The 22,124-nt window shown below is 35.6% G+C and overlaps 1 pseudogene; it reads right to left on the reverse strand.

Annotated features, from left to right (window-relative positions):
* Positions 1 to 18,916, reverse strand: part of LOC128023056 (NAD-dependent protein deacylase sirtuin-6-like) — a 32,875-nt pseudogene extending 13,959 nt beyond the window's left edge.
* Positions 18,917 to 22,124: the final 3,208 nt, after the last annotated feature.

A 22,124-nucleotide genomic window follows, 5' to 3' on the forward strand; every position in this document is an offset into this window, starting at 1 on the left:
GTGATTGCTGCTGTACACTTACAGGACAAACAAATCCTTGTTTAGTCTACTGACCAAACATTTAATTTAAATATTTACTTAATCTTTAATTTGTGGCTACCTTTTTGCAATAGATGACACAGGCTTTATAATTTCTTCAACAAAAAATGTGCATATCACAACCCTTACAAAAATAAACTATGGTTTTATCATAGTAACACAACAATAAATCCTGCTTATGGGAACCTTTATGGTGCTTATGGTTATACACGTCTCTGGGAATGTGTGCTCTACTACACACACACACACACACACACACACACTCACACACACACACACTGAAGCACGCGTGGTGTTTTCAGCTCTTCACTATATTGATGCATGATGTATGCTACACATGTGCACATCAGTGCGTTATGAGAGGATTTCACCATTTCATTTGATAAAACTATCGTCATTCATTCGTATCGTACACAGACTGACAGAAAAGGCAATGTCTTTACGACAACCTGTCAAAATAAAATTTCAGTATAACTTGAAGAAACTCAAACAGAAATGTAGTACTTTTGCACAGTAGAGTTTGCTATATTTCAAGTATTAGCATACTTGATATGTAAACTCTGTCTATAACCCAGCAAAATAAAAATTTGCAAGACATTGATTGCATGAGATTGAGTTTGTAAATGATAGCCTGTGTCCCTTTGTAGTGTGCACATAATTATTGAATATTTATCATCAAACTGTGATAACTGTGACTAAATTCAGTATATATACATCTGCCATATGTTGCCACCCCTCAAAAATTCCTGCCCACTTCTCGCCACCCCATCAATATTTTTCTAGATCCACCCCTGCTCTCAATGCAGACATGTTGTCAGCTTCAGATCAGTTTATGACATTGGCCTTTATAGAGACCAATGATCAGACTTCACAAAGTGATTATCAGCCAATAGCAATAGATAGATGATCAATGGGAGCACCCCTATTATAAATATATTATTAACATCAAATATTCAAAACATTTTTGTAAAAACCTTCTCACTTCCTATTCTGTTTAATTGGAAAAAATTGTACTTGCATTATTTATTGGGCATCTGTAAAAGCTGTCATGAATCTCACTGATTAACCACCCAGCACCTACACTTAAGCCAGAATGAAAGAGATGCGTCATGTGAAATGAACTGTGCATTGTGGCATAAGAACACATTTTTACAAAACTAGATCATGTACCCAAGAACTTGCGCAAAAATCTCTTTATAAATTCCAGTCACGGGAAGATTGCGCCTACATTCATCTCCACCTTGACTCCTCCCTGAAATCACCATATATGGAGCTTACAATGCCTAGTTTTACTACGCATAACCTTACTGTATCTGCATATAATTTCCATGCGATTTCCCATGCTCGTGACATTATGTTTAACACCGAGACATTAAGGAAATATGAGATAGGGACTATAATGCAAAGTCCTGATGCAATCTTACCATTTTCTCCTAGTTATATCCTCAAATATAGTGGTATTTTTCAAAATGTTGTAGAGATGACTTTGCATCAGCTGTGGTTGTACAGTAATCCAGCAGTGTCCGTCATAATATCACAGTAAGTGGCATCGGTTAATGGGTCGTTAGCATGTTGTTTTGGGACAGAACATGAAGTGCTCTTCATCCCAACGGTGGAAAAAGTGGCATATCATGCCTGTAATGGAGCTTAAAAATGTGTGACGCTGAGACGTTTGCTGATCTCATGGACAGGATTTACAGTCTCCTCTGGCCTCAGTTACTCTGATTTTACTGGCCTGATTCTAACGTGACCCTCAAAGTGTGGCATTTTAAAGCTGCCCTTGCTCTTTTGGCAACTGACAGTAAAACCACCTCCAACTAAATATTTTAAATATGTACCCTGGGCAACATATGAATATTCAGCTGCGTGAAACACCTATCAGCTCCCGCGGCTTGACGAGTGCCTGAAATTTCCCACCTTCAATCATCAGTGTTCAAACCACTTTAAGATTTCTGCGTAATTACATAATGCATGTAGAGCTTTGAAAAGAAGGAAATTGGGTTCATTGTTTGTGGCATCAACTGTCATAAACAATAACTGTCATAAACACCTCAGTGTGAGCAATTTAAATCCACAATACGGCATGATAAATTCATAATTGGGCACAAAGTATTAAATAAACAGACAAAGTTTCACTTTGGAAACTCAAGTGAATATTAAACATGAAATGAATCAAATAGATGGATAATGCATCCTGTACCTTCTGAATAATGATTATAACAGTATGATATATGATAGTTTGTGAATTTATTAGTGTGCTTACTAGAGAAAATAAAACATTTGTTACTTTTTGATAGGTTTTGCAAGGTGGATAGCAAAAATAAAGCAGATATAACAAATTAGCAAAGGCTTAACATGGTAATGCATGATTGCATAATTTGCAATGGTTAAACTCCAAAACTTGGACAAATCAAGTTTATACTTACTATCAACATGAAACCAGTGTTGATCCCATTTACTTTCTTAATCCAATTTATTAATTTTATTTAGATTTATTTATAAACTTTTATCAAAACGTCCCACCCACATTTGTTTTATTAAATATGGTTTTTACTCCAAAATACACCAGACCATAGAAATAAAATAAGTTAAGACAGAGTTAAGAAAAGGAATGAAACTGAATTCGTCAAACCGTGATGAGCAACTGTTATCAAACTGATTTCAAACAGGATCACATGAGAATCCATTGCTAATGCTTGCAGATTTTGTGCTGTTGTTTTCCCTCCAAAATGATTTCACTTTCAGCAAGATGATGCCATTGTGGAACTGGCCTTAGGATACAAGGTGAATTAAACAGTAAAAACAGTAATATTGTGAAGAAAGTCATTCTAATTTGCTTCTCAAGAAACAAATCTGATTATTATCAATGTTGAAAACAGTTGTGCTGCTTAATATTTTGGTGATAACCATGATACTTTTATCAGGACTCTGTTGAATAGACAGAACAGCATTTATTTGAAATAGACATTTTTATTTCACATAAATGCCTCTGCTGCCACTTTTTTTTTTTTGGTCAATATAATGTGTCCTTGCTGAATAAAAGTTTTAAAACTGCTACTGAAATCAAGCTTTTGAAGGATAGTATATGATTACAGTATAGTAGGAATGGCTCAGGACAGAGTTCTTAAAGATACAGCTAAATTGATCTGAATAGCCTACACGAAAGCCATCAGGTGATAATGACAATAGCACATTTTCTTTTTCTCCATGTGGCTGATGTTAACAGCTAAAATAAAATTTCAATAGACGAGATCTGAAAAATATCCTGCTGTTGTTGATGAGCCAATAATACTGTATCATGTGTGTGAGATGGACAGATGAATGAAGCCACTTCACTCCAGAAATTAGAATTTGAGAATTTTGTGAATTTCAGATGTTGAGGCTCTTTCGTGTAAAGATTGCCTGAGACAACCATAATACAACTTCAATCAATGTTCGCGCATGTCTTTATGTACAACTCGCAATCTCACCTTCTGCAGCCAGACTTGCATTGTCAGCATTTGCACAGAAACCTACTAGACAGGATCGCAAGTGCCCCTACAGAAACCCTTCAGCTGAAAAAAAAGCCCAAGAAACTGTTTTTGTATTTTTAACAGTTGCTTTGTTTAGTTTTTTTGCTCTGCCTTCTGTTTGCAATTTGCAGTGAACCTTTTCAATTAAGTCTGAATTGGCCCGGGGGGCCACATGTCTGAGGGAGAAAGGGTGTTTCACTGTGAGATAAGGCCACACTTATGACTCAAGGCGGTTTGACGACAACGAAAGTGATGTGGTTTCCAAATTGGTATCAGGTATTCTGAGTTTTACTATCGCTGAGGGCGAATGATTGTGACTGCATCCGAGCCAAGGATCATGGGATATGCCAGGGACGCCTGTCTGATGTGCTTTGCTGAAGCCTGTGTTGTTGTTATATTCCCAGACTACTTACTTTGTAGTGTACCACAGTGTTTTTTGATGCCGTTCCTGGAGGCCACTTTTATCCATGTCTGCTGTGTTTCTCTAATCTAATCAGCTCATTAGCGGAGTGCTATGCTAATGAGTCAAATCAAAGACTGCATTTCATTTGTTCTAGAGTGAATGTTTATCACTTCAGTGCAGATGTCCATGAGTGATGCAGTATAACTGTGACTTTCTTTGTTCCTTACACACTCAGCAGCAACATCACCAAATACAGACGACACTTCAGTCATGCAAACCTGAAAAGTTTTGGGTGAAATAACATTATATATTTATAGAAATAAATATAAATACATATTATTAATAAGTTATATAATATTAGACTAAATTATGCTAAATGAATAATAAATAATTTAATTAACACATTAATTTAACCCCCCTGTTATGTTGGGGTCAGCTTGATTTTTTAATTGCTGAGTATCTTTCCTTGAACTTTTGTGAATATTTCTCATTCATGGTTATGAAAGCAAATGCAAAGTTTCAACACAAATGTGTTTTGGAAAGGCTGTATAAATTACAGATAGCAATGAATACTACTTACATGGAACACAAATATATACGTATAGTGACGGGGTGAAGAAGCACACGACACAAGGATGCAGGTAAGTTCCCTGAAGGGTGGATTTTTATTAAACAGTCGGTGGGGGGAAATAACCAACGTGAGGGGATTTAGGTGCTCGGTCTACCCCTCTCTCTCTCTCTCCCTCCCTTCATCTGTAAGTCTTATGAAGCCAGAGCTTGATGGGGAGCAGGTGTGGCCGCTCAACCCGTTTCCAGGGCGACGCTGACGAGAGCAAAGTGTTGATCACGTTGTTAATTTAGAAGCCTTATAAATTTATGTATCATATATAACCAGGAGTTAAAACTAACCCCTGGTTCCACAGACAATGCTTGAGCCTAGTCCCAGACTAAAATGCATGTCTAGGCTGTTTTAACTGAAAGAAACTTGCACTGACTAATATTAATAATCTTTTTATATATATATATATATATATATATATATATATATATATATATATATATATATATTAGGGGTGTAACGGTTCACAAAATTCACGGTTCGGTTCGATACGATACACTGATGTCACGGTTCGGTTCGGTTCGGTACGATACGTTTTAGATACAGCAAAATGTAAAAACATCTCAACTTTTCAGAATGCCGCAAGCGCACCGCGGGTCATGTGACAAGAACCAACCAATCAGCTTCATCCTTTCCCGTAACAAGGTTGAGAGCTCAGCCAAGATGAAGGAACAGCTGATCATAGTTGTATATGGATTGCAATTTTGAAATAAATTCAGTAGCAGAGCTACTGCAAGCGATTTTTAGAGCTGCAAATCCATTTATCCTTCGCTGAAATTTCCGCGTCTCATGGAGAGAGCACGTCATTGTTGCTTAGCAAAGACAGACGCCTCATGAGCGCTTCTGCCCGAGCGCTTTGGAAAGGAGGAGAAAGACGCGCTTAGCGTTTTCCATGCGTTTTTAGGCACGATATGTGAACGGCCCCTAAGGCGCTCGCTCACTCAGCACGCGCTGAAGGCTCGTTACAAAATGTCTAATGCATTTAACAGACCAGAAATATAAGATCCTAAAATAACCAACAGGTCTGGTGTTTGGGTTGGATTCCCTGTAAGCTATAGTGTCTAAATGCTGCAGGGATAGTTTGCTGCGTGCATGTTTCTCCTTTTTTTCGTCTTTTCCCAGATAGTACTGACGCATATATCCCAGATATTCCCGCTGGGTTTTTTTTTTTTTTTTTTTTTTGTAATCCCGCTGGTGTACCCGGTCATGTTGCAGATGCGACATACCGTTGTTTTTTTATCCACCACTCTCTTGCCATCACCATTATAGCTTAAAGGGAATCCAAAGTGCACCCAAACACCAGACCTGTTGGTTATTGGAGGATCTTCTCATTTCTAGTCTGTTAAACGCATTGGCTATTTTGCAACGAGCCTTCAGCGCGTACTGAGTGAGCGAGCGCCTGCTGAGTAGCCTAACATAAACATATAAGATGGTGTTTTTTTCTTCTTCGGGAGTGTCAGGGGCGTTGCCTGTTACGTTGTTTGGGTTATTGGGCTACCTTGTTGAACGCATATCATTATATTTCTTTCTCTGTCTTTTTTTTTTTTTTCAAATATAATTAATTACTCCAACGAACCGTTCGGTATACATAATGCGTACCGCGTACCGAACCGAAAGCGTCGTACCGAACGGTTCAATACGAATACGCGTATCGTTACACCCCTAATATATATATATATATATATATATATATATATATATATATATATATATGCTGTAACTGATATGACAAATTTTGCATTTGTTTTTTTCAGAAGTATTTGCATAAAAATAAAACAAACAACAGGCTATAAACTAATAAAAGAAAGAAAAGTCATGTGTTAAGGACAAATGGTGCTACCAAGTGACATATGCAGATTTGCCAAGTACAGATTTAAATTTCTGTTCCAATTTGAGGGAGCAGGTTTGAGTTGAAGTCATGAATATTTTATGAATATTTTTTCTGCTGATCGCCATGAGTGCTGTTGATAAGGTTGATGGGTAACAAAGCAGGAAGGTGTTCATATGCTGCGGAGGCGACAGGACGCTTGAACAGCCCGGAGGGGGAGCAGAGACCTCCATTCTGAGATGTGCCGGGAATGATGGGAAAATGATCTAAGGGGTCTGACTGTTCAACAGAGCTGTAACATGGCAATTCAGGTGTCTGCCAATTGCCTTCCATTAAAACAATTTCTACAGTGTCATTTTCTGGCACGCTTTACAAGAATCTGTAAAAGAGACGCTGTGTTTGTACCCTTACACAATAAGAATGGACTTTTTGTTTAAACTTGGAGTCTGTTGAAGTGAAAAGCTGCGTGTTTGTAAAAAACCAAATCCATCAAGACGTTTTAACTTTAAACTGTAATTTCTGGCCAAATGAATACTTATTAATGCTTCCTCCAGTGAAAAAGACCATCTGTTGTTCTCTCATCAAAATCCAGCCACATATTTTAGAGCCATTTTGGACTGTTTTTGTTGTAAACGATGCTTGATCCGTGCATATAGATTCAGATGAGATGACTTTCTCACTGGAGAAAAAAAAAATGAATAGAGGACTTGTATTTTAGCTCAGGGGTGTCGAACTCATTTCCTAGAGCGCTGGAGTCCTGCAGAGTTTGAATTTCATACTTAATTACCTGATGTAGCTAATCAAGTCCTTCGGGAGTATTTGAAAACTACATTGTATGTGTGTTGTACTAGTGTTGGAACAAAACTCTCCAGGGTTGCCGTCTAAGCTGGAAGCAACAGTTTAGAAACATCTTAATAGATTTTGTTCTTACAAACACACAGCTTTTGGCTTCACAAGACATTAATCGATGGACTGCATTGGTGTGGATAACTTGTGGATTATTGTGATGTATTTTTCAGACTCTCGTTCTGACAGCACCCATTCATTGCAGAGGATCTATTGGTAGTGCTAAAATTGTCAAAATCTGTTCTCAAAACTATTCCTTTAAGAATGTTTAGCTACTGGGAACAGACAAAAATATTGAAGAAGAAAGTATTTTTGCAGTGCATTTCATAACAACCAGCAATCAAGCAGCAGCATTCTGACCAGCTCTGAGCTTTAACCACTTCACCACCCCTCCAAAACAAATTTGCGCTTCAGTATGAAATAGCCTATGATAACTCAGTATGAACTATAATAATCTGCTTTCTGCAGCACAGCAGAAACCAGCCGGTTACACAAATATCGATCTGTTGACCATCACTTCGTCGATTTTGATGACAGAGCTGTGCGATGTCTGCTCATTTAGACAATCTGTAGTGGATAAACTACTCATAAGCTGTCTTCTTCTAAGGCCCACCTGTAGTTCCTCACTCTTTGCAAGGACAGTCTTGCGTTTCTGACTCACAGTCTGTAAGTAAGCTATATTTAAAGAATCTGCCACTGATGATTCAAACACAAATTTTGAGCAGTGTAGAGTAGAACTTGTAGTTTGTTGTTTCTCCGATCACAAATGCAGACATGGTTTTATGTTTATGTGGTGTGATATGAAACACAACACATAAAAAGACAGTATAGGTCATTATAATCAGTAATTATGTCCCCACTGGATGCGTTCCATGTGTTCTACACGCACTTGATATTCGGTATTCGGCCAATCACAATGCACTGGATAGCTGGCCAATCAGAGCACACCTTGCTTTGTAATAAAAAAAAAAGTGTTTTTCAGAATGGTGGGGCATAAAGGAGAAACAATATTTTTTGATCCTTAAACTGCATAAACACCAAATACACAAAATAATGTTCTTTTTAGAAACATCACATGACCCCCTTTAAGGGTTCATGCAGTGAACGTACCATTGGGATTCTGAAAGGAATCCAGGACAGTGCAGCTTGTACCAGGACTTTGTTCTAGGAGTTTTCAGATCAGCTTTCATTCTTCTTTGATCATAAGAGAAGCAGCTGCTGACTTTACCGGAACAGATCTGGTCCCATGAGCAATCAGAACATTAGCTCTGTGTGTATCCAGCCTTTCCCTGTGCCTCTGTTGTTTTATTTGGCATTTCTGCATGAGCGTTCACCTACCGGGAAATTATATATAAATATACACAGGGCCAAAATACAAAATTGTTCTGTTTGCTGTGTAGTCAAGAAATCTGTAAATATGATTAAAAGATAAATATATGAGACAAGACAGAATGACACATTTTATTATTGAGTGATTCAACACAAAGATGTTTTACCAGCTATGAAGATCAGCACTTTTAGAGTCTCCCTATCTGATGTGAGCATAAGTATTGGAACAGTTTCCTCACAGGTCTTGTTCAGCTGTGTCCTGTTGCATTAATTCCTCAGATATTAAAAGCAGGGAATATGTCTTATTAGTTATCCCTTATTAAACAAAAATATATTGTAGTATATTGGAAAATATCATGTAATATATTTGGCATATATTCTTATAAATGGGATTTAATATTTATTTTTTCCAATATATTGCAATATATTGAAAGCGGCAATCATTTGTATATTTTGCAATATATTATATAATATATGTATCATCAATATATTATTCAATGTATTCAAATATATAATTTATTAGAAAATAAAAAGGGAAAATAATATATCACAATATATTTTAAGAAATATATTGGTAAAAATATATTTTCCTTTTGTAAGGGATATCCATTGCTTCTGCACTCTAAGTCTTGCATGCGATGATAACACACACAAATCAGGATGAAGACGAGGAAGCTGTCTCTGGAAAAAAAGCAAGCAATTTGGATGCTAAAAGAAAAGAGGAAGTCAATTAGAACTATAGTGAAAACAAAGGGCATAAAGAAATCGAGAGTTTGGAAACTACCAGTGACATCAGCAACTAACAATGACCTGATCGGCTGAGAAAAACATCAGTATATTATGACAGACAAATCATAAAAGCTGTGGAAATGAACCGTAAAATACATGTCTGTAAAATCACCAACAACCTCAAGAAAGCTAGGGTGATTCTCTGTCAATGTACAGTATTTGACACAGAATTACAGAAGCTACTGTACATAGCAATCAGCTGTTCACAGCCTTGCCTCCGTGGCCTGACCGAACTAACGCTGCGCTCGATAAAGGCAAGATTCTTCACAAATGTGAGCCAGTAGTTTTGGAACTGAGTTGATGGACCAACGAGACAAAGATTAACCTTTATCTAAGTGATTGGAAATGATAGAATAGGAAAGATCACAATATGTTTATTTTACAGTACATAACCATGATTTGCCAAGATCTAAATACAGAACAACTGCACAGATCAGCTGGCAAACAGAAATAATACTGACTAGGGCTGCACAATTAATCGCATGCGATTGTCATGCTGGTATCTTTACTAAAGCTGGTTCTGTGATTAGTACTAAATATCCATCACCTGCTTTCAAATGGAGTGGTACTTACTAGACAGAGCCGTAGTTTGCTGACAAGCTACTGCGTTCATCAACATTGATAATAATCAGAAATGTTTCTTGAGCAGCAAATCATCATATTAAAACGATTTCTGAAGATCATGTGACACTGAAAACTGGAGTTATGATGCTATAAATACTGCTTTGATCACAGGAACAAATTATATTTTACAGTAAATTTAAACAGAAAACAGTTATTTTAAATTGCAATATTATTTCCCCATATCATTTTTGTAGCAAATGCAGCCTTGATGAGCAGAAGCATTTTTTCACCTGTCTGTGTGAAATTCTAATTTACTTTGAACAAATGCACACTTTAATCAATCACAGCAGATTCCGATTACAGACCGACATTACGAAACTGCAGCAGAAATGTCACATTCTACTTCTGTACATGTTAAGCTGCTATAATACCATAAACTCCCCCTCCAAAAATCTGACATGTTGTATCTCATGCTGTGTCAGGCTTTGAATTTCAAAAAGACTTATATAAATCCAATTTGGGAACTGAGATGTTGACAGGAAGTGGAAGCAATGAGGTAAAGCGGCAAAAATAACCTTTAGATAGAACATGAGTCAAACATGGGCAGATAACGACATGTTTAAAAATGAATAGGATTAATCCATTAAGGACATTCTAGCCACATGATGAGATCCGAAAGAAACGACAGACAAACGATACAAGCTTAAGTGAAAATCCATCCTGACTCTTTGATGAAGTTGCAAAGCTTCTTAATTTGAGATTGTTTTAATAATGAGCATGAATGGTCAGACGAGGTTTAGCACAGCTGTGCTTTTGAAGGACGCTAATCTGAGTGTGTGTTCACCGCTCACTGTTTGTGGAACAATGTGTATTTTTGTGTGGGTGAGGACTAAGACAAAGACTATAAATCTAGTGAGCTGCTGTGCTGTTGTCTACATATTAACTGAAAATGATCCTTATAAAATGAGTCATCGTTAAAAAAAAAACTTAGTGGTTGGTAATATTTTTGAAATTCATGATTAAGGAGACACTTATTGTGGCCACATTGTATACATTTTTTTCCTTGTTTTAGTCAATAGTTGGCATGTGTTATTAATTTGTTCCCTCGCTTTAAGTAAATTAGTACAACATGGTAATGGTTTTTAAATGAGGGAACAAATAAATTTTGGGGGGAATGAAGGGGTTTTATTTGTGGCTATGCTTTAACTAACACAGAAAAGAATAAAAAAAGAGCGAACAAATTCTTAATTTGTTAGTATGAGAAATATATTTTTGTCCGCATATTATATGCAGGGCTCCGTATGTCTTAAGTTCATCAAGGCTGTATTTATTTTTATAGTATTAACAGTAATATTGTGAAATATTATTACAATTTATATAATATTTTCTATTTGAATATACTGTAAAATGTCATTTATTCCTGTGATCAAAGCTGTATTTTCAGCATCATTCCTACAGTCTTCAGTGTCACGTGATCTTCAGAAATCATTCTAATATGATGATTTGCTGCTCAATAAATATTTCTTATTATCATCAATGGTGAAAACAGTTGTGGTGTGTAATAGTTTCATGGAAAAAAGTGATATTTTTTTCAGGATTCTTTGACAAACAGAAAAGAACAGCATTCATTTAAAATAGAAACCTTTTGTAACATTATTAATGTCTTTGTTACATTTGATCAATTTAATGCGTCCTTGCAAAAAAAAGAAAAAAAAGTATCTATTCAAATTATTTTTTTAATTAGAATGGATTTTTTCATGTTGGTGAGACGTACATGTTTGGTAGGCTGAAGGCTGACTATAACCAGCTTCCTTCCAGTGTGTTTGGTTAGAAGAGGCAGATCTCTATTTTTTTTTTTTTTTTGTTAAATAATAATAAGTTGAATTAATAGCCAGGTCATCTTAAACAAAATGTATACAGAAAATTCTGAAATGAGCAAAATGGGTCAAGAAGCTTGAAGAATGTTTGCTAACCTGACATTGCAGAAAACATCAGATACAGAATAGCAACGTGCAACAGCGGAGAAGAAAAGGATTTAAGTTATTCACAGACCTGAACTGAACTCTCACATGAGTTCAGCTGTAACAGCTTGTGCTTCTTCTCATCACTGTTTCTAAGCTTGTCTGAAATCTTTTTATCTGAACATCATTAACTTTAAAGAACACACTTCAGTACAATACTCATGTTTAATTAAAACTAGGGTAGGCAATTTTGAAGAGGCTAGAAACAGCAATACACATAAGGAGATAATTATCCTTTACAAAACATAATGAATACTGGTTTCCGAAAAGCTCAATTAATTCCCCATGAACTACTATGACCTGGATGAAGAAGAGCTTTCTTAATGCATACCTTAAAGAAAGAGATTTGCTGAACCTTCCTTTCACCAAAACATCCAAAATCCAGACATCTTTCGAAATGGATGATCGCAGCAGGCTAAGAAAAAAAAAGGGTATTTTTCTTGTAAAGAAACCACTAGTGGCCTCAGACCATGAGAGAGAAAATTGAGAGTGAAAAACAGCAAAAGTGAGAATTACGAATCTTCTTTAAGTCTGAGCAGGAGATTGTAGGCACTTGATTGGTTTTTGAATCTCATGTGGTCGTAGGAAACTCATCGGCACTGTCCTGATTTCACCTAAACACACTTTCAATCCCAGAGTGCCGTGTATCCACTTGGATGCCACCTGCTTTGATGAGCTAAAACCCAATTAAAAGACAAAAGGTGGTTACATTTCAAAGAGGTTTCAGTCCATACCCGATGAATTTTAGCTTAATCCAACACTTGCTCACCAATGGGTGCCGTCAGAATGAGAGTCCAAACAGCTGATAAAAAATAAATAAAAAAATCACTAATGATTCCACAAGTAATCCCTGCCACTCCAGTCCATCAGTTAATGTCTTGTGAAGATGATCTATTGCTGAGCAAGTGACGTAATGCTAAATCTGTTCTGATGAAGAAACAAACTCATCTAGTTTGGATGACTTTAAGGTGAGTGCATTTTCGGCACATTATTATTTTTGGGTGAATTACTCCTTTAATAACACACATTCCAATTTCTAAACATGAAGTATCTCATTTATAAATGATTTAATATCTAGTGATCTTGAAAACTAGGAAACAGTTATACAGAAAGAGACATACAGCTTTGTAATACCTTGACAGACTGGAGGAACTCAAACTGTAAGTGTGCTTTACACATTCGAGCGGTGTCTACTTCCAAGGTCACGTTTATTATCTTTCAAGCTGCAGTGGATTTTAGAAAGCATGCGGAAGCCCAGGAGACAGTCATGGGTCAGATGTGCAGCAGGTGTTGTGGGATGGTTTGTATGTGTGTGCAGTCTTGTGAGACGGCCGTACGTTAACTGTAATATAATTAAGCTGGATCTGGTGCTGTTGATACAATGATCTGAATCTAATCTATTCATTTGTCCTGAAGCCGAAGGATTTGCATGCAACACATCAACAAGTTTGATGTTTGACAGGATTGTACAGGAAGTACACACTGGCTATGTATACATTAAGTCAACAAATTAATTGTAGTTTCGCAATACATTAACCCAAAGTCATGATTTATTGCTCTATATATTCCTGTGGACATTTAAAAATTGTCATGAAACTGAAATTATTCTAGTTAACCACTATACAGTACATAAGAGCAAAGCTAGTATCTGCCTTTGAATTTAATTTCCTAAATTCATGTATTGAACCCAAAACTTATTTTAGAATAAGATCTCAATCTTATTTTAGACCTGTAATTGCTATTTGCCTTGTTCTCAGTAAGCATTCTTAATTCCCTAAATATAATGGCCTTCTCCCTGTATTATTAGAGCACACCTTCTCATTCTCTGGATACTTCTCTTCCTTACCGACATGCTTCATCAGCTCTACTCAGGTCTCTGTCAGGCAGTGAGTCCTCGCAGTCCAATATAGTGCTGATCAGCTTCCCTCTGCAGAGAAAACACACACACAAAGGTAAGATGTTTTATAAATGTATTGGATTTATAAATATAAATTGTTGTAATTAAGCATTAGCATTATAATACATATAAATCAGTTTGGGTTCTTCTCATGATGTTTTTTGTCTCAAAGTTAAAACTGATTTATAATTTAATTATGTGATAGATTTTTAGTGATTTAATTATCTACATGATAGATACTTAAAGTAAGTCATGCTTGTGAGATGTCATAGCTGGTAAACCTGGGATGTGGTATTGGTATTCCGAGGGATGTACACAAGTTCTTAAGTGACACCAATAATCGATAATGTAAACAATGATTTGTCATGATTATGTGTAACAACTTTACAAAATTAGTCAAATAGGAAGCTATTTTTAACTTTCAAAGTCATAAATAGGACATTCTTCAGCAACATACAGCACATATGAGAGCACCCATACATCTGACACAGAACTTTATCTTAAGAAATTTCTCCTTTCTTAAGACGATTTTCATGAGGCTGGCCCCCTGATGACGTAACACTTGCCTGCTGCAAAGTCAGAGGATGCTCATGGCTGGATTATAAAGCGAAGGAGCCGGTGCCCAGGGGCCTCAGACTGGTTGGGGCCATAAAAGCCTGAGACTGCCAATGACAACTGAGCAGATCCCTAGGGCTCCCGAGGGCCCTCAGCACAGACTCTAGCAGGCTACGGACAGCTTCAATTACTAATGTCAGTCATTCAATATTAGCCTCTGAAAAATGCCTTTTTTTATTTGTTTAACAACTGTTTTTAACATTGATAATTATCACAAATGTTTATTTAACAGCAAAATCAGCATATTAGAATGATTTCTGAAGGAACATGTGACTGAAGACTGGAGTAATGATGCTGAAAATACAGCTTTGAATCAAAGGAATACATTATCAAATATATTACAAGGAAACAGTTCATTTAAATTATAAGTGTTGCTGTTTCTGTGTTGAGCAGATGTGTTTTCTGTAGTATAGTTTCAAAAAGCTAAAGTCAGAGCATTCTGTTTTTGCTTCAGATTTCGAGATTATACAATCTAATTCAGATTAAAATGTTTTCATGCTGCATGTATGCAGAATCTTTGTGTGGATTGTGATTTTAAATTGGAAAGAGCACAGGCAAAGCATATGAAGAGATTTAGTTTAATTCTAGTCTTTATTTTTTTGATTTGGGGTTTGTTTTAAAATTTCTGTTTACTTACAAAGACATGTGCAGCATTTTACCCAAGCAATAATCAAAGGACACTTTTTCATTTATAATTTGTCTAAAATCAAATTTTGTTGATAAACAAATTGTGAGAAAATCATATTGTGAAATCAGTATCATGAATCAAAATCAGTATCAATACAATATCGCACCGAGAGTTGAGTGATTGTAACATCCCTACATTTGACCAATGAATTTCCAGAACCTTGTCAGTCATGTGTAAGAGCCAAGTTTTGGTTCACTTCAGTTCCACATGCTAGTGAATCATCTCATAACAAAGTGCAGATGCAATGTAAAAAAACAGATTCATTGCACAATTTAGAAAGCTTCATTGATTATAATCAAACTTTATGAGATTGTATGTAACTTGATTTGTGGACACTGCAAATATTTTATGCTGGATTCACTCTTGAAATAGGAATTACTAACACAGTGAAATCCATAACAATAGACAGGACAAAAAACATGTGAGAATGTGCTTAAAAATGGAAGGCCAGCAACAGATTTAAAGGTAGGGTGGGTAATTATTCTTAGAGGCTAGCAATAGCAAGCTTGCTATATATTTTTTCACTATAGGCATATAATAAAACATTTTGTGTACCATGAAATTCTGTCTTCTTTCAATCATAGAAAATCATGATGGACTTTTAAGGTCCATTCCTTTGAAATGTTGCAATCACCTGCAAGATCGGAGTCCTCTTGAGTGCTTGCCATTTCAGTAGTGTCCGGTTGGCTTCAGACCCATCACTTCGATTAAAGTGTGCCGAACACATTGCCTGAAACAGCCCGGGACACAAGTGCTTATCAGTGTGACAGTGGCAGTACCTGCACACGACCCGCTGTCTCCTTTGATTGAGATTTGTGTTTGTGATGAAGAACACAGCATTCTCACAGCCTTTATCTGCTAGAAAGAGCTATGATGCACATTCAAATTCAATACTGCATGTTCAATGCCAAACATACACAGTGAACTAGAATCAATATGTTTTTGGAGATTATAAATTCATCAAAGTCTTTTCTGTAAATGCTATCGGTTTTCTTTACCTATTTTTCTGTCCAAAACTGGTGGAATTTTGACAAACAAACAGCAATATTTAGAAAGCATGCAGCGTTAAGTCAACATACAAAATGCCTTATAGTTTATAAAGTCTTTGAACAGTGAAGGAATATTTCAGGTTCAGCACAAGTTAAGCTCAATCAATACAACCCAAGATGAGTTTGTTTCCTATTGGGAACAGATTTGGAGAAGTTCAGCACAACATCAATTGCTCACCAGTGGATCCTCTGCAGTGAATGGGTGCCATCAGAATGAGAGTCCTAACAGTCCCAATAATCCACAAAACTCTTGTGAAATGACATCAAGGTGTTTTAAATTTAAGGCATCAATTTCATTTAAAATCCCAGTCCATTATCCATAATTACACTTCCTGCTGTGAAAAGTCCACCCCTGTTGTTTTCTCACATCAAAATCCATCAACATTTGTTTAGAGCTGTTTTGGACTGTTTTTGTGTAGAAACAGTGCTTGATCTGTGCATGTTTCTCTCCCGATTCAGACAGGACAACTTTTTCCTATGGAGAAAGCAATATTATAATAAATAGAGGACTAAAGTTAAAAACGTCATAGTGATGGATTTATTTATTACGAACACACAGCTTTTCACTTCTCAAGATGTTAACTGATGGATGGAGAGGTGTGGATCACTTGTGGATTATTGTGATGTTTTTATCAGCTGTTTGGACTCTCATTCTGACGGCACCCATTCACTGCAGAGGATCCATTGGTGAGCAAGTGATCATGGGATGTGAAGCTGAATTTGTACAAATCTGCTTTGACAAGGAAACAAAGTATTTTAATCTTAAAAGACTGGCTCCATTTATGTCCACTGTAAGTTAGATTTTTGCTTTTTGGGACAAATTAAAATAATGTTTGTGGTAATAAACCAGAAATGCTTTTGACCAAGCTTAACCTGTAATGAACCCAAATATTTGCTTGAAACTGACTTTACTTTAACCTATGACAAAGTGTTTAACATACAACATTACACACTTCAGCTAATACGTTAGTTTGAAGGTCTTTCTTAAGACATTTGAAACTTTGCAAGGTTAAGTTAGACTGAAGGTCGTTTCCACCGCTATGTGCTGCTGGTCAAATAAATCATTTAAACTCTGTCTTTTTACATCATTATCTGCTCTTAGCAACCAGTAACACAGCAACAAGTTTAAAACAATCCTGAAGGTCTGGTACTTGTTAAACTACATAAGACATGGTTATTCTTGCAGACAGACTTCATTAACATGTTCAGATTTTCATCGATTACATACTATACTTGCTGCACTTCTCACATTCTTCAACAAACATGTTTCCATGCAGCTCAGACAATCGATCCCTGGCAGATACAGAGAGAAATAAACATACCCAATAAGAACAGAAAAATTAGAAATTAACACAATCCATAACAAGAGAAAGAGGAGTGATTAAAGAAAGGATGAGTAAATCATGACAATTCCATCAATATGACTGTGGGTTGTTTAAATCAGTTCAAATCAGTGTTATTTTAATATAATTCAAGTAGTAATACAGTTTTTAGAATGCAATGTAATCTGTAATTTTTGTCGTTTTTTTGTGTGTTTTTGTTCAAATCAATTTTAGTTTCCTTTTTTTGTGTTTACACGTTTAGACAAGTGTTGTCGTCATTTACGTTTTATTTTGTATTTTTCTAAAATTATTTAAATAATACAAATGAATAATTTTTACATTTTAGTTGGAGTTATTTTAGTACTTCAGCTAAAACTAAACAAACATGTCAAATATTTCCTTAGCAACAAACTGAAATAAAATATTTTTTTAATGTTTATATGATATAATGAAGTTTATGACAATAACCCTAATTCAAATACAAAACATTACATAACATAAAAAAATACAATACAATATATGATGACTGAGGGCTTTTAATTATGTCTGCTTGACTAAAATGTGGAATTCATCACGTCAATATGCTAGATTCAACATTAACAGCTTCAAGTCATTTGCCTGGAACAAGACATGCTGATTGCCTTCGTCTGCAAGAAAATTAAGAGCTAATCAACATGACATATCTGACGTCACACACGGGACAGAGGTCAGAACTTTTGATCAAAACAGTATGAGAGCATGAAGCCAGCCAATCAGACTGGATGTTTTTGTGCATAATATCTGTCATTACCTGGGGAAGCCGGAGCGCAGGTGAAGGCCGTGATGAGGTATTTGAGGTGTCCTGTCCTCTGCAGCGGTGCCACGTGAGTCAGACTGAGACACATGATGTTAAAGTGAGGCATCTCCTCCGTTAAGACCTCTGATATACACAGACATCACAGCACAGAGATCACACACATGCTTTAGTTGAAATATAGTCTCTTGTCCTTAATTTCAGTCAGGAGTCTTTTTGGCTCATATCCTGAAAAACTGAATTTTCCTTGATCTTTTACAAATATAGAGGTTGATGGATATGAAAACCGTGTCAGTTTCAAAACTCAAAATATATAGGGGTAAAATAATACATTTATAAAGGAAGCCAAACCGCAAAAAGATCTAGTTCTGAAATCTGTGCACAATGACATCAACATGCAAATATACATATTAAGTACAAATATTTTACCCTTCAAACGTTTTTTTTATATACTTGGATTCATCAAGAATGCATTAAATTGGTCAGAAGTGACAGTAAATACATTTCAGACAAAGGCTGTTAGGAACTTTCCATTAGTGAAAGAATCTACAATATGAAGAACTGTTTTCAACATTGATGATAATAATCAGAAATGTTTCTTGTGGAGCAATTCAGCATATCAGAATGATTTCTGAAGATCATGTGACACTTAAGACTGGAGGAATGATGCTGAAAATTCAGGTCAGATCACAGGAATAAATTCGATTTTAATATATATTTAAATAGAAAACAGATATTTCAAATTGTAATAATATTACTGTTTTATATTTTTGATTTAAAAAAATGGTGCTTTGGTGAACAGAGACTTTCAATTCAATTCAAGTTTATTGAACAAATCGTTGCAAAGCAACTTTACAGAAAATTAAATTTCTTTAATATTTAGTAGTGGCTTATCAGTAGTGACTGTCACTTTGTGCATGTGGCAGAAATGTATGGAATAATCAATGAAAGACGTAATCAAACAGACAATGAACTCTATTAGCAGCAATCATTATATGATGCAATCAAAATTATAGCAAAATTTGGTAGTTCTGTATTTTGCTTAAGGGTTAGCATTATTTGAAGTCCTCTGAAGGGACCTCAGACTTATTTTATAAAATAAAAAAATCTTATCCCAAACTTTTAGTATTGTGCAGTGAATAGTGTGTATAGATTCGATATAATAAACAAAGAGCACGGTGGTAGAAACATAAAAAAAAAAAAAGTGATGGGTTTAAATCCAAGTGAAATTAAATGATAAAATGCATACTTTAAAATACATGCATGTCAATCCATCAAATGCATAAATTATACCAGACTTATAGTGAATACCTGTGTTGTTTTAGGTTTGAAAATGATTATATAAAACTATTTTTGGTGCAAGAAACCAGTGAACTTCAGAAGGAAAGAACAAAATGACTCTCTATTCCCACAAGCCTTCCTCTCCGGTCTGATCCTCTTCTCCCTCTGTGATTCAGAGAGCACTGCTGAGCTGAGCTGCTGGGAATCTTGGGATTACAAAGACAGGGTTTTAGTTATCATAGGGAACAGCAGGAGGTCACTGCACTTCCTAATAACTGCGGATGGTGTTAGAAGTTCACTTAAACGGGCAGAAATCTTGCTCTTGTGCACTTGGGATTTTAATTTAACACACACAACAGCCAATCCTGCTGAAATCCGGTTTGCTTTTTCATGCTTTTCTAGTTACACACATGCAGAGGCTTTTGCTGCCTGACTTATCAAAAGTTTTCTGTTCTGACTAAACTTGGATAAGCACTTACAAGTACTACATAACCCCCTAAATAAGTCCTATCCAGACTTTAGGCTACTGATCAAAGTTTTGTACACACTGCAGCTTATTCTGGCCAAGAATCTCCTGCTCAGACAGAAAGAGGGCGTCTGAGTAACACGTTAACCGTCACACACAGTTAGCTTTTCCTTAATGTGACATTTGGAGGCGGGGAAATCTGTAATCGGATGAAAACAAAAGTATGCTTGCTCACTAGGTATCTCAAAATGACAACTTTCGACTGTCTTTCAAAGATTCAACGTCAAAAACTTTAACAAATGCATGTTTAGTTCTTCCTGAAACAAGTTTGTTTCCCGGTGCAGCACTGATATAAACCTGTGCACTCTGACTTTTGGAAATTGCATCAAGCCGAGCAATCAGACTGGAGCTCAATGTTTGAGAAAGCGCTTGACATTTTTTGTGTGCAATACATAGACGGTCAGTAAACAGAATGTGGGCACGCCGTCTGAGCCAGAGACTACGTATATCCCAAGTAAGCTCTTCACTTATGAAATACTGCATAGCACACCAACCAGCTGTGCAATGTGGGAAATTGAAGGGATATTCTAGTGCACTGCTGTTTAGATCAATATGCCTGCAGAATATTAAAACACTCAAACATGAAATGTGTCAACTTGTTCCCTTAAAGTAAGGCCAGAGAGAGTTTGTGTCTATATACATTTTAGAATAATAGTTCAACTATAAACACAAGTTTTATACTCACTCTCACATCATGCCAAATAGTGAATAGTGAATAGTGCTTTTTATTTCTTGCAAACATTTTGAATCCACACTACCATTTAAATGTTTTGGGTTAGTAAGTTTTTCCCAAAGAAATTAATACTTTTATTAGGCAAGGGTGCATTAAAATGATCAAAAGTGACAGTAAAGTCTTATATTTCATATAAATGTTTTTCTTTTGACCTTTCAATTAATTACAGAATTCATTCCGCGGTTTTTAATATAGATAATAATAAGAAAAATTATTGAGCATTAAATCAGCAAATCAGAATGGTTTCTGAAGGATCATATTATAACTGAAATAAAATGAATAAAAATTATATAGACGTATTTAAATACATTTTGTGACATTAATTGTTTTATTCCATATTTAATAAATATCAAAAAGACAACAAAATTACTAAAAATAACTACAATTAAAATGAAATCAGAAAAAAAAGAGATTATTGAATGCTCATCTTTACATCAGCCACAACCGATCAATTATGTGTTGTTAATCAGGGAAATTCAATACAAGATAGAAAAAAGTGCTAGGGTCCAGTGCTAAAGGCTTCATTCAGAAACAGCCCAAGAGCATTCTACTTAGAGAAAATGTTAAGATCAGAATTATCATTCAGTTATTTTCCGGTGAATTGTTATCAGATGCAAAACCATCACTGTGTTCAGAATAGCACACTAATACTACTAACGTTTCTTTAGTATCATTTAAATACTATTAGAATTGTATCAATATTTTGAATTCACTTAGTTTTATTTTTGTTTTATGTTTTCAGTTGTAATAATTCAGTTATGTTATTAGTATTTTAATATGTATAGTTTGTTTTTAAATTAATTAAAAGAAAATACATTATTCGTAAATTAAAAGGAAATAAATGTATAGTTTTAATTTTAATATTATTTTCCATAAACTAAATGAAAATTAGACATTTTGGTAACTGGATTAAAAAAAGTTTAGTGTGCAGTATTTTCTATGCATGGAATGCCAGGATGACCAAATACATTCTGACAAAATGTGAAGTTTACAAGAGATTCATTCATTGCTGCACATTACTGCTTCACATTATATATACAAAAACTTTGGCCAGTATGCAAGAACCCAGCCTAAGATTTGAAGGAGACTTTCAGCTGTTATTTGTACAGTACTAAAACTGCAGATCGCCCTCTAGTGACGGCTCTCTGTAATTACTGTGATTCTGCACGAACCAGGATAACATCATTTTTTCTTAACCTATCCAAATTTGATCTCCTTTGAGGTCATATTAATATGGGACTTCAGACACTTCAGTGCAATCTGTTATTAG

Source organism: Carassius gibelio, chromosome A2 (genome assembly GCF_023724105.1).
Source record: "Carassius gibelio isolate Cgi1373 ecotype wild population from Czech Republic chromosome A2, carGib1.2-hapl.c, whole genome shotgun sequence".
Classification (NCBI taxonomy): Eukaryota; Metazoa; Chordata; class Actinopteri; order Cypriniformes; family Cyprinidae; genus Carassius; species Carassius gibelio.